This window comes from Salvelinus fontinalis, chromosome 2, assembly GCF_029448725.1.
Source record: "Salvelinus fontinalis isolate EN_2023a chromosome 2, ASM2944872v1, whole genome shotgun sequence".
In the NCBI taxonomy this organism is placed as follows: Eukaryota; Metazoa; Chordata; class Actinopteri; order Salmoniformes; family Salmonidae; genus Salvelinus; species Salvelinus fontinalis.
In genome coordinates, this window is record NC_074666.1 from 15,482,333 (window position 1) to 15,495,969 (window position 13,637).

General features: G+C 47.3%; 1 pseudogene; it reads left to right on the plus strand.

Moving 5' to 3' along the window:
- LOC129833644 (WD repeat-containing protein 7-like) overlaps positions 1–12,946 on the plus strand; it is a 68,132-nt pseudogene extending 55,186 nt beyond the window's left edge.
- The last annotated feature ends 691 nt before the right edge of the window (positions 12,947–13,637 follow it).

Sequence of the window (13,637 nt, forward strand, 5' to 3'; positions counted from 1 at the left end):
TGGAGGGGGAGAACTAGCTGATGGAGGGGGAGAACTAGCTGATGGAGGGGGAGAACTAGCTGATGGAGGGGGGGAACTAGTTGATGGAGGGGGGGAACTAGCTGATGGAGGGGGGAACTAGCTGATGGAGGGGGGGAACTAGTTGATGGAGGGGGGGAACTAGCTGATGGAGGGGGGGAACTAGCTGATGGAGGGGGGGAACTAGCTGTTGGAGGGGGAGAACTAGCTGATGGAGGGGGGGGACTAGCTGATGGAGGGGGGGAACTAGCTGATGGAGGGGGAGAACTAGCTGATGGAGGGGGAGAACTAGCTGTTGGAACTAGCTGATGGAGGGGGGGAACTAGCTGTTGGAGGGGGAGAACTAGCTGATGGAGGGGGGGAACTAGCTGTTGGAACTAGCTGATGGAGGGGGGGTGTAGCTGATGGAGGGGGAGAACTAGCTGTTGGAGGGGGAGAACTAGCTGATGGAGGGGGGGAACTAGCTGTTGGAACTAGCTGATGGAGGGGGAGAACTAGCTGTTGGAGGGGGAGAACTAGCTGATGGAGGGGGGGAACTAGCTGATGGAGGGGGGGAACTAGCTGTTGGAGGGGGGGGAACTAGCTGTTGGAGGGGGGGATTAGCTGTTGGAGGGGGGGAACTAGCTGTTGGAGGGGGGGAACTAGCTGTTGGAGGGGGCAACTAGCTGTTGGAGGGGGGGAACTAGCTGTTGGAGGGGGGGAACTAGCTGGTGGAGGGGGGGAACTAGCTGTTGGAGGGGGAGAACTAGCTGTTGGAGGGGGGGAACTAGCTGTTGGAGGGGGAGAACTAGCTGTTGGAGGGGAGGGAACTAGCTGTTGGAGGGGGAGAACTAGCTGATGGAGGGGGGGAACTAGCTGTTGGAGGGGGGAACTAGCTGTTGGAGGGGGGGAACTAGCTGTTGGAGGGGGGGGAACTAGCTGTTGGAGGGGGGGAACTAGCTGTTGGAGGGGGGAGAACTAGCTGATGGAGGGGGGGGAACTAGCTGATGGAGGGGGGGAACTAGCTGATGGAGGGGGGGAACTAGCTGTTGGAGGGGGGGAACTAGCTGATGGAGGGGGAGAACTAACTGATGGAGGGGGAGAACTAGCTGTTGGAGGGGGAGAACTAGCTGATGGAGGGGGGGAACTAGCTGATGGAGGGGGGGAACTAGCTGATGGAGGGGGGGAACTAGCTGTTGGAGGGGGGGAACTAGCTGTTGGAGGGGGCAACTAGCTGTTGGAGGGGGGGGAACTAGCTGTTGGAGGGGGGGAACTAGCTGGTGGAGGGGGGGAACTAGCTGTTGGAGGGGGAGAACTAGCTGTTGGAGGGGGGGGGAACTAGCTGTTGGAGGGGGAGAACTAGCTGTTGGAGGGGGGGAACTAGCTGTTGGAGGGGGGAGAACTAGCTGATGGAGGGGGGGGAACTAGCTGTTGGAGGGGGGGAACTAGCTGTTGGAGGGGGGGAACTAGCTGTTGGAGGGGGGGAACTAGCTGTTGGAGGGGGGGAACTAGCTGTTGGAGGGGGAGAACTAGCTGATGGAGGGGGGGAACTAGCTGATGGAGGGGGGGAACTAGCTGATGGAGGGGGGGGAACTAGCTGTTGGAGGGGGGGGAACTAGCTGATGGAGGGGGAGAGACTAACTGATGGAGGGGGGAGAACTAGCTGTTGGAGGGGGAGAACTAGCTGATGGAGGGGGGGAACTAGCTGATGGAGGGGGGGAACTAGCTGATGGAGGGGGGGAACTAGCTGTTGGAGGGGGGGAACTAGCTGTTGGAGGGGGGGACTAGCTGATGGAGGGGGGGAACTAGCTGATGGAGGGGGAGAACTAGCTGATGGAGGGGGAGAACTAGCTGATGGAGGGGTAGAACTAGCTGATGGAGGAGTGGAACTAGCTGTTGGAGGGGGAGAACTAGCTGTTGGAGGGGGAGAACTAGCTGATGGAGGGGGAGAACTAGCTGATGGAGGGGGGGAACTAGCTGATGGAGGAGGGGGGAACTAGCTGTTGGAGGGGGAGAACTAGCTGATGGAGGGGGAGAACTAGCTGTGGAGGGGGAGAACTAGCTGATGGAGGGGGGGGAACTAGCTGTTGGAGGGGGGGAACTAGCTGTTGGAGGGGGAGAACTAACTGTTGGAGGGGGGAACTAGCTGTTGGAGGGGGGGAACTAGCTGATGGAGGGGGGGAACTAGCTGTTGGAGGGGGGAGAACTAGCTGTTGGAGGGGGGGGAACTAGCTGTTGGAGGGGGGGAACTAGCTGTTGGAGGAGGGGGAACTAGCTGATGGAGGGGGGGGGAACTAGCTGTTGGAGGGGGGGAACTAGCTGTTGGAGGGGGGGAACTAGCTGTTGGAGGGAGAGAACTAGCTGTTAGAGGGGGGGAACTAGCTGTTGGAGGGGGGGAACTAGCTGTTGGAGGGGGGGGAACTAGCTGTTGGAGGGGGGGGAACTAGCTGTTGGAGGGGGAGAACTAGCTGATGGAGGGGGGGGAACTAGCTGATGGAGGGGGGGGAACTAGCTGATGGAGGGGGGGAACTAGCTGTTGGAGGGGGGGAACTAACTGATGGAGGGGGGAGAACTAACTGATGGAGGGGGGGAGAACTAGCTGTTGGAGGGGGGAGAACTAGCTGATGGAGGGGGGGAACTAGCTGATGGAGGGGGGGAACTAGCTGATGGAGGGGGGGAACTAGCTGTTGGAGGGGGGGAACTAGCTGTTGGAGGGGGGGACTAGCTGTTGGAGGGGGGGGAACTAGCTGATGGAGGGGGGGGACTAGCTGATGGAGGGGGGAAACTAGCTGATGGAGGGGGGGGAACTAGCTGTTGGAGGGGGGGAACTAGCTGTTGGAGGGGGGGATTAGCTGTTGGAGGGGGGGGGGAACTAGCTGTTGGAGGGGGGGGAACTAGCTGATGGAGGGGGGGGAACTAGTTGGTGGAGGGGGGGGAACTAGCTGTTGGAGGGGGGGAACTAGCTGATGGAGGGGGGAGAACTAGCTGATGGAGGGGGGGGAACTAGCTGATGGAGGGGGGGAACTAGCTGTTGGAGGGGGGGGAACTAGCTGATGGAGGGGGGGGAACTAGCTGTTGGAGGGGGGAACTAGCTGGTGGAGGGGGAGAACTAACTGTTGGAGGGGGGGAACTAGCTGGTGGAGGGGGGGAACTAGCTGTTGGAGGGGGGGAACTAGCTGATGGAGGGGGGGAACTAGCTGATGGAGGGGGGGAACTAGCTGATGGAGGGGGGGGGGGAACTAGCTGTTGGAGACGGGGAACTAGCTGTTGGAGGGGGGGAACTAGCTGATGGAGGGGGGGAACTAGCTGATGGAGGGGGAGAACTAGCTGATGGAGGGGGGGAACTAGCTGATGGAGGGGGAGAACTAGCTGTTGGAGAGGGGGAACTAGCTGTTGGAGGGGGGGAACTAACTGATGGAGGGGGGGAACTAGCTGATGGAGGGGGAGAACTAGCTGATGGAGGGGGGGAACTAGCTGATGGAGGGGGGGAACTAGCTGATGGAGGGGGGGGAACTAGCTGTTAGAGGGGGGGGGAACTAGCTGTTGGAGGGGGGGAACTAGCTGATGGAGGGGGGGAACTAGCTGTTGGAGGGGGGGAACTAGCTGTTGGAGGAGGGGAACTAGTTGGTGGAGGGGGGGGAACTAGCTGTTGGAGGGGGAGAACTAGTTGGTGGAGGGGGAGAACTAGCTGTTGGAGGGGGGGAACTAGCTGTTGGAGGGGGGGAACTAGCTGATGGAGGGGGGGGGGAAGTAGCTAATTGAGGGGGGGTGTAGCTGATGGAGGGGGGAAGTAGCTGATGGAGGGGGGGTGTAGCTAATGGAGGGGGAAGTAGCTGATGGAGGGGGGGAAGTAGCTAATAGAGGGGGGAAGTAGCTGATGGGGGGGAGTAGCTAATAGAGGGGGGAAGTAGCTGATGGAGGGGGGAAAGTAGCTAATAGAGGGGGGAAGTAGCTGATGGAGGGGTGGATGTAGTTGATGGAGGGGTGGAAGTAGCTGATGGAGGGGTGGAAGTAGCTGATGGAGGGGTGGAAGTAGTTGATGGAGGGGGGGAGTAGCTGATTGAGGGGGGATTAGCTGATGGAGCGGGGGGAAGTAGCTAATAGAGGGAGGAAGTAGCTAATAGAGGGGGGAAGTAGCTGATGGAGGGGTGGAAGTAGCTGATGGAGGGGTGGAAGTAGCTGATGGAGGGGGGAAGTAGTTGATTGAGGGGGGATTAGCTGATGGAGGGGTGGAAGTAGTTGATGGAGGGGGGATTAGCTGATGGAGGGCTGGAAGTAGTTGATGGAGGGGGGGAGTAGCTGATTGAGGGGGGATTAGCTGATGGAGGGGTGGAAGTAGCTGATGGAGGGGTGGAAGTAGCTGATTGAGGGGGGGATTAGCTGATGGAGGGGTGGAAGTAGCTGATGGAGGAGGGGAAGTAGAAATAGCTGAGGAGGAGGGAGGAGGATGGGAGTGGATGTGGGGCAATGTGGGGTGAGCACTTATAAAACATCTCCCTAAATGTGGAGTCTCTCTCCGCATGTGAGTCCATTAGCTAAGCACAGTGTGTTTGTCTGCTCGTAAAGCTGGTTATGTCTTGTTGTGCTGAGTAGGAGAGAAGGACGCACAGTAGCAAGCCTCCCTTTACTCCCTGGTCTGGGGAGAGGAAGACGTGGCTGTAAGTTGCTGTGTGTGAGCGTCTCTCTCTCTATGCGTGCGTGCGTGCGTGCGTGAGAGACATGCGGGGTTAGCCTAAGTAATGGTCTGAGGTTTGTCTGGAAACCCTTGAGAGGAGCTGAAAGAGTGAAGGAAACAGACAGGAAAGCTCTCCATTTAGACACATTATATTACTGAAGGACAGCGAGATTTCCTCTCCTCTGTTCAGTGTCTTTCCCATAGAGATAAATGATTCATCTTCTTTGTCGTCCCCCCCCCCCCCCCACATCAGCTGTAATAGACAGAGTAAAACTCACTCTCTTACGGACAAGATGAAGCATCATCAAAACTGCTTACAATGGCTACAACATGATATAAAACATCTCTGGCACCATTATCACAACAGACACAATGGCTACAACATGATATAAAACCCTCTGGCACCATTATCACAACAGACACAATGGCTACAACATGATATAAAACATCTCTGGCACCATTATCACAACAGATACAATGGCTACAACATGATATAAAACATCTCTGGCACCATTATCACAACAGATACAATGGCTACAACATGATATAAAACCCTCTGGCACCATTATCACAACAGATACAATGGCTACAACATGATATAAAACATCTCTGGCACCATTATCACAACAGATACAATGGCTACAACATGATATAAAACCCTCTGGCACCATTATCACAACAGACACAATGGCTACAACATGATATAAAGCATCTCTGGCACCATTATCACAACAGATACAATGGCTACAACATGATAGAAAACATCTCTGGCACCATTATTACAACAGACACAATGGCTACAACATGATATAAAACATCTCTGGCACCATTATCACAACAGACACAATGGCTACAACATGATATAAAACATCTCTGGCACCATTATCACAACAGACACAATGGCTACAACATGATATAAAACCCTCTGGCACCATTATCACAACAGACACAATGGCTACAACATGATATAAAACATCTCTGGCACCATTATCACAACAGACACAATGGCTACAACATGATATAAAACATCTCTGGCACCATTATCACAACAGATACACTCACATGCTGGTTTCAGATTCAAAATGTTAGAGACGGGTAGAGATGAATAAACTGACCGGTAGACGGCCTTTAGAGAGACGGGCCGGTAGAGAGACGGGCCGGTAGAGAGACGGGCCGGTAGAGAGACGGGCCGGTAGAGAGACGGGCCGGTAGAGAGACGGGCCGGTAGAGAGACGGGCCAGCAGGGCAGCTGAGTGTGAAATGAAGAGTGGTGTGTGTGGCGGAGTGTTGAACGTATAGGGGACCTACATCATATTAATAATAGAGGTCTATATAGGGGACCTACATCATATTAATAATAGAGGTCTATATAGGGGACCTACATCATATTAATAATAGAGGTCTATATAGGGGACCTACATCATATTAATAATAGAGGTCTATATAGGGGACCTACATCATATTAATAATAGAGGTCTATATAGGGGACCTACATCATATTAATAATAGAGGTCTATGTAGGGGACCTACATCATATTAATAATACAGGTCTATATAGGGGACCTACATCATATTAATAATACAGGTCTATATAGGGGACCTACATCATATTAATAATAGAGATCTATATAGGGGACCTACATCATATTAACAATACAGGTCTATATAGGGGACCTACATCATATTAATAATAGAGGTCTATATAGGGGACCTACATCATATTAACAATACAGGTCTATATAGGGGACCTACATCATATTAATAATAGAGATCTATATAGGGGACCTACATCATATTAATAATAGAGGTCTATATAGGGGACCTACATCATATTAATAATAGAGGTCTATATAGGGGACCTACATCATATTAATAATAGAGGTCTATATAGGGGACCTACATCATATTAATAATAGAGGTCTATATAGGGGACCTACATCATATTAATAATACAGGTCTATATAGGGGACCTACATCATATTAATAATACAGGTCTATATAGGGGACCTACATCATATTAATAATAGAGGTCTATATAGGGGACCTACATCATATTAATAATAGAGGTCTATATAGGGCACCTACATCATACTAATAATAGAGGTCTATATAGGGGACCTACATCATATTAATAATACAGGTCTATATAGGGGACCTACATCATATTAATAATACAGGTCTATATAGGGGACCTACATCATATTAATAATACAAATCTATATAGGGGACCTACAGCATTTTAATAATAGAGGTCTATATAGGGGACCTACATCATATTAATAATACAGGTCTATATAGGGGACCTACATCATATTAATAATACAGGTCTATATAGGGGACCTACATCATATTAATAATAGAGGTCTATATAGGGGACCTACATCATATTAATAATAGAGGTCTATATAGGGAACCTACATTATATTATTAATAATACAGGTCTATATAGGGGACCTACATCATATTAATAATACAGGTCTATATAGGGGACCTACATCATATTAATAATAGAGGTCTATATAGGGGACCTACATCATATTAATAATAGAGGTCTATATAGGGGACCTACATCATATTAATAATAGAGGTCTATATAGGGGACCTACATCATATTAATAATAGAGGTCTATATAGGGGACCTACATCATATTAATAATAGAGGTCTATGTAGGGGACCTACATCATATTAATAATACAGGTCTATATAGGGGACCTACATCATATTAATAATACAGGTCTATATAGGGGACCTACATCATATTAATAATAGAGATCTATATAGGGGACCTACATCATATTAACAATACAGGTCTATATAGGGGACCTACATCATATTAATAATAGAGGTCTATATAGGGAACCTACATTATATTATTAATAATACAGGTCTATATAGGGGACCTACATCATATTAATAATACAGGTCTATATAGGGGACCTACATCATATTAATAATAGAGGTCTATATAGGGGACCTACATCATATTAATAATAGAGGTCTATATAGGGGACCTACATCATATTAATAATAGAGGTCTATATAGGGGACCTACATCATATTAATAATAGAGGTCTATATAGGGGACCTACATCATATTAATAATAGAGGTCTATGTAGGGGACCTACATCATATTAATAATACAGGTCTATATAGGGGACCTACATCATATTAATAATACAGGTCTATATAGGGGACCTACATCATATTAATAATAGAGATCTATATAGGGGACCTACATCATATTAACAATACAGGTCTATATAGGGGACCTACATCATATTAATAATAGAGGTCTATATAGGGGACCTACATCATATTAACAATACAGGTCTATATAGGGGACCTACATCATATTAATAATAGAGATCTATATAGGGGACCTACATCATATTAATAATAGAGGTCTATATAGGGGACCTACATCATATTAATAATAGAGGTCTATATAGGGGACCTACATCATATTAATAATAGAGGTTTATATAGGGGACCTACATCATATTAATAATAGAGGTCTATATAGGGGACCTACATCATATTAATAATACAGGTCTATATAGGGGACCTACATCATATTAATAATACAGGTCTATATAGGGGACCTACATCATATTAATAATAGAGGTCTATATAGGGGACCTACATCATATTAATAATAGAGGTCTATATAGGGCACCTACATCATACTAATAATAGAGGTCTATATAGGGGACCTACATCATATTAATAATACAGGTCTATATAGGGGACCTACATCATATTAATAATACAGGTCTATATAGGGGACCTACATCATATTAATAATACAAATCTATATAGGGGACCTACAGCATTTTAATAATAGAGGTCTATATAGGGGACCTACATCATATTAATAATACAGGTCTATATAGGGGACCTACATCATATTAATAATACAGGTCTATATAGGGGACCTACATCATATTAATAATAGAGGTCTATATAGGGGACCTACATCATATTAATAATAGAGGTCTATATAGGGAACCTACATTATATTATTAATAATACAGGTCTATATAGGGGACCTACATCATATTAATAATACAGGTCTATATAGGGGACCTACATCATATTAATAATAGAGGTCTATATAGGGGACCTACATCATATTAATAATACAGGTCTACATAGGGGACCTACATCATATTAATAATAGAGGTCTATATAGGGGACCTACATCATATTAATAATAGAGGTCTATATAGGGAACCTACATTATATTAATAATACAGGTCTATATAGGGGACCTACATCATATTAATAATACAGGTCTATATAGGGGACCTACATCATATTAATAATACAGGTCTATATAGGGGACCTACATCATATTAATAATAGAGGTCTATATAGGGAACCTACATTATATTAATAATACAGGTCTATATAGGGGACCTACATCATATTAATAATATAGGTCTATATAGGGGACCTACATCATATTAATAATAGAGGCCTATATAGGGGACCTACATCATATTAATAATAGAGGTCTATATAGGGGACCTACATCATATTAATAATACAGGTCTATATAGGGGACCTACATCATATTAATAATAGAGGTCTATATAGGGGACCTACATCATATTAATAATAGAGGTCTATATAGGGGACCTACATCATATTAATAATACAGGTCTATATAGGGGACCTACATCATATTAATAATAGAGGTCTATATAGGGGACCCACATCATATTAATAATAGAGATCTATATAGGGGACCTACATCATATTAATAATAGAGGTCTATATAGGGGACCTACATCATATTAATAATAGAGGTCTATATAGGGAACCTACATTATATTAATAATACAGGTCTATATAGGGGACCTACATCATATTAATAATACAGGTCTATAAAGGGGACCTACATCATATTAATAATACAGGTCTATATAGGGGACCTACATCATATTAATAATAGAGGTCTATATAGGGAACCTACATTATATTAATAATACAGGTCTATATAGGGGACCTACATCATATTAATAATATAGGTCTATATAGGGGACCTACATCATATTAATAATAGAGGCCTATATAGGGGACCTACATCATATTAATAATAGAGGTCTATATAGGGGACCTACATCATATTAATAATACAGGTCTATATAGGGGACCTACATCATATTAATAATAGAGGTCTATATAGGGGACCTACATCATATTAATAATAGAGGTCTATATAGGGGACCTACATCATATTAATAAAACAGGTCTATATAGGGGACCTACATCATATTAATAATAGAGGTCTATATAGGGGACCCACATCATATTAATAATAGAGATCTATATAGGGGACCTACATCATATTAATAATAGAGGTCTATATAGGGGACCTACATCATATTAATAATAGAGGCCTATATAGGGGACCTACATCATATTAACAATACAGGTCTATATAGGGGACCTACATCATATTAATAATAGAGATCTATATAGGGGACCTACATCATATTAATAATAGAGGTCTATATAGGGGACCTACATCATATTAATAATAGAGGTCTATATAGGGGACCTACATCATATTAATAATAGAGGTCTATATAGGGGACCTACATCATATTAATAATACAGGTCTATATAGGGGACCTACATCATATTAATAATACAGGTCTATATAGGGGACCTACATCATATTAATAATACAGGTCTATATAGGGGACCTACATCATATTAATAATAGAGGTCTATATAGGGGACCTACATCATATTAATAATAGAGGCCTATATAGGGGACCTACATCATATTAATAATACAGGTCTATATAGGGGACCTACATCATATTAATAATAGAGATCTATATAGGGGACCTACATCATATTAATAATAGAGGTCTATATAGGGGACCTACATCATATTAATAATGGATGGAGATACTGGGCCAAACATTCCAGGAAAGCTGGGCTGGTATTGTGTGTTGTTCTGGGTGGTGTGTGGTTCTGGGTGGTGTGTGGTTCTGGGTGGTGTGTGGTTCTGGGTGGTGTGTTGTTCTGGGTGGTGTGTGGTTCTGGGTGGTGTGTGGTTCTGGGTGGTGTGTTGTTCTGGGTGGTGTGTGGTTCTGGGTGGTGTGTTCTGGGTGGTGTGTGGTTCTGCGTGGTGTGTGTTTCTGGGTGGTGTGTTGTTCTGGGTGGTGTGTTGTTCTGGGTGGTGTGTTGTTCTGGGTGGTGTTTTGTTCTGGGTGGTGTGTTGTTCTGGGCGGTGTGTGGTTCTGGGCGGTGTGTGGTTCTGGGCGGTTTTCTGGTTCTGGGGGTTGTGTTGTTCTGGGTGGTGTGTTGTTCTGGGTGGTGTGTTGTTCTGGGTGGTGTGTGGTTCTGGGTGGTGTGTTGTTCTGGGCGGTGTGTGGTTCTGGGTGGTGTGTTGTTCTGGGTGGTGTGTTGTTCTGGGTGGTGTGTGGTTCTGGGTGGTGTTCTGTTCTGGGTGGTGTGTGGTTCTGCGTGGTGTGTGGTTCTGGGTGGTGTGTGGTTCTGGGTGGTGTGTTGTTCTGGGTGGTGTGTGGTTCTGGGTGGTGTGTGGTTCTGGGTGGTGTGTGGTTCTGGGTGGTGTGTTGTTCTGGGTGGTGTGTGGTTCTGGGTGGTGTGTGGTTCTGGGTGGTGTGTGGTTCTGGGTGGTGTTTGGTTCTGGGTGGTGTGTTGTTCTGGGTGGTGTGTGGTTCTGGGTGGTGTGTTCTGGGTGGTGTTTTGTTCTGGGTGGTGTGTGGTTCTGGGTGGTGTTTTGTTCTGGGTGGTGTTTTGTTCTGGGTGGTTTTTTGTTCTGGGTGGTGTGTGGTTCTGGGTGGTGTGTGGTTCTGGGTGGTGTGTTGTTCTGGGTGGTGTGTGGTTCTGGGTGGTGTGTGGTTCTGGGTGGTGTGTTGTTCTGGGTGTTGTGTGGTTCTGGGTGGTGTGTGGTTCCGGGTGGTGTGTGGTTCTGGGTGGTGTTTTGTTCTGGGTGGTGTTTTGTTCTGGGTGGTGTGTGGTTCTGGGTGGTGTGTGGTTCTGGGTGGTGTGTTGTTCTGGGTGGTGTGTGGTTCTGGGTGGTGTGTGGTTCTGGGTGGTGTGTGGTTCTGGGTGGTGTGTTCTGGGTGGTGTGTTCTGGGTGGTGTGTGGTTCTGGGCGGTGTGTTGTTCTGGGTGGTGTGTTGTTCTGGGTGGTGTGTGGTTCTGGGTGGTGTGTTGTTCTGGGTGTTGTGTGGTTCTGGGTGGTGTGTGGTTCCGGGTGGTGTGTGGTTCTGGGTGGTGTTTTGTTCTGGGTGGTGTTTTGTTCTGGGTGGTGTGTGGTTCTGGGTGGTGTGTGGTTCTGGGTGGTGTGTTGTTCTGGGTGGTGTGTGGTTCTGGGTGGTGTGTGGTTCTGGGTGGTGTGTGGTTCTGGGTGGTGTGTTCTGGGTGGTGTGTTCTGGGTGGTGTGTGGTTCTGGGCGGTGTGTTGTTCTGGGTGGGTACCGGAGGGGGATAATATCACTGGTAGTGGAGAAACAGAGGTGAGTTTTGACAATCCCACTGTAACGGCTACAGTTTTAATCAGCTTGACATTTTCAGAGTTTAATATGGACTTAAGAGCAAGGCCCAGTTTCCCAAAAGCATTTTTAAAGCTACGTTTTACTTAGAACCATGATACTATGGTTCTAATGATGAACTTAGCCATAAGATGCTTTTGGGAACCTGGGCCCAGGTCATTAATCAAACCTCAACAGATCCCAGTAGCCATCATCTCTGCCTGTTGAGCCCAAGTACAATTTTTTTCCTCTCTCCCGCCATCAGGTTCGTTGGACCGTTGTGTGATGGGCATCACGGCTGTAGAGATTCTGAATGCGTGTGAAGAGGTGGTGCCGGCCGCTGTGGACCCTCTGAACCACCTTGCGGTCAACCTGAAACAGGCCATGACACGACGCAGTCTGGACTACGCTCCAGAACATGGCCACACACAAACTACAGACCCTGGCTACGCTCCAGAACATGGCCACGCACAAACTACAGACCCTGGCTACGCTCCAGAACATGGCCACACACAAACTACAGACCCTGGCTACGCTCCAGAACATGGCCACACACAAACTACAGACCCTGGACTACGCTCAAGAACATGGCCACACACAAACTACAGACCCTGGCTACGCTCCAGAACATGGCCACACACAAACTACAGACCCTGGACTACGCTCAAGAACATGGCCACGCACAAACTACAGACCCTGGCTACCAACCTTCTGGCTGCAGACACCGCAGACAAGGTACAGCACAACCGCTAACCCTAACCCCTGACACCTGACCCCTAACCCTGGCTAACTAGCGGTTTATAGCGTTGGGCCAGTAACCAAAAGGTTGCTGGTTTGAATCACCGAGCCGGAAAGGTGTAATAATTGTGCGTTCTGCCTTTGAGCAAGGCAGTTAACCCCCAACAACAACTGCTACCCGGGTGCCGATGATGTGGACGTCAATTAAAGCAGCCCCCTGTACCTCTCTGATTCAGAGGGGTTAAATGACTCCTCCACCTCTCTGATTCAGAGGGGTTAAATGACTCCTCCACCTCTCTGATTCAGAGGGGTTAAATGACTCCTCCACCTCTCTGATTCAGAGGGGTTAAATGACTCCTGCACCTCTCTGATTCAGAGGGGTGGGGTTAAATGACTCCTCCACCTCTCTGATTCAGAGGGGTTAAATGACTCCTGCACCTCTCTGATTCAGAGGGGTTAAATGACTCCTCCACCTCTCTGATTCAGAGGGGTGGGGTTAAATGACTCCTCCACCTCTCTGATTCAGAGGGGTTAAATGACTCCTCCCCCTCTCTGATTCAGAGGGGTTGGGTTAAATGACTCCTCCTGGCTGCAGACAGGGTACAGCAACCTACTGGATGCAGACAGGGTACAGCACCACCTCTGCCCCTATCCCTGACCCCTGGTACAGAGTCAGGACAGGCAGAGTGGTAAGGAGGGTACAGAGT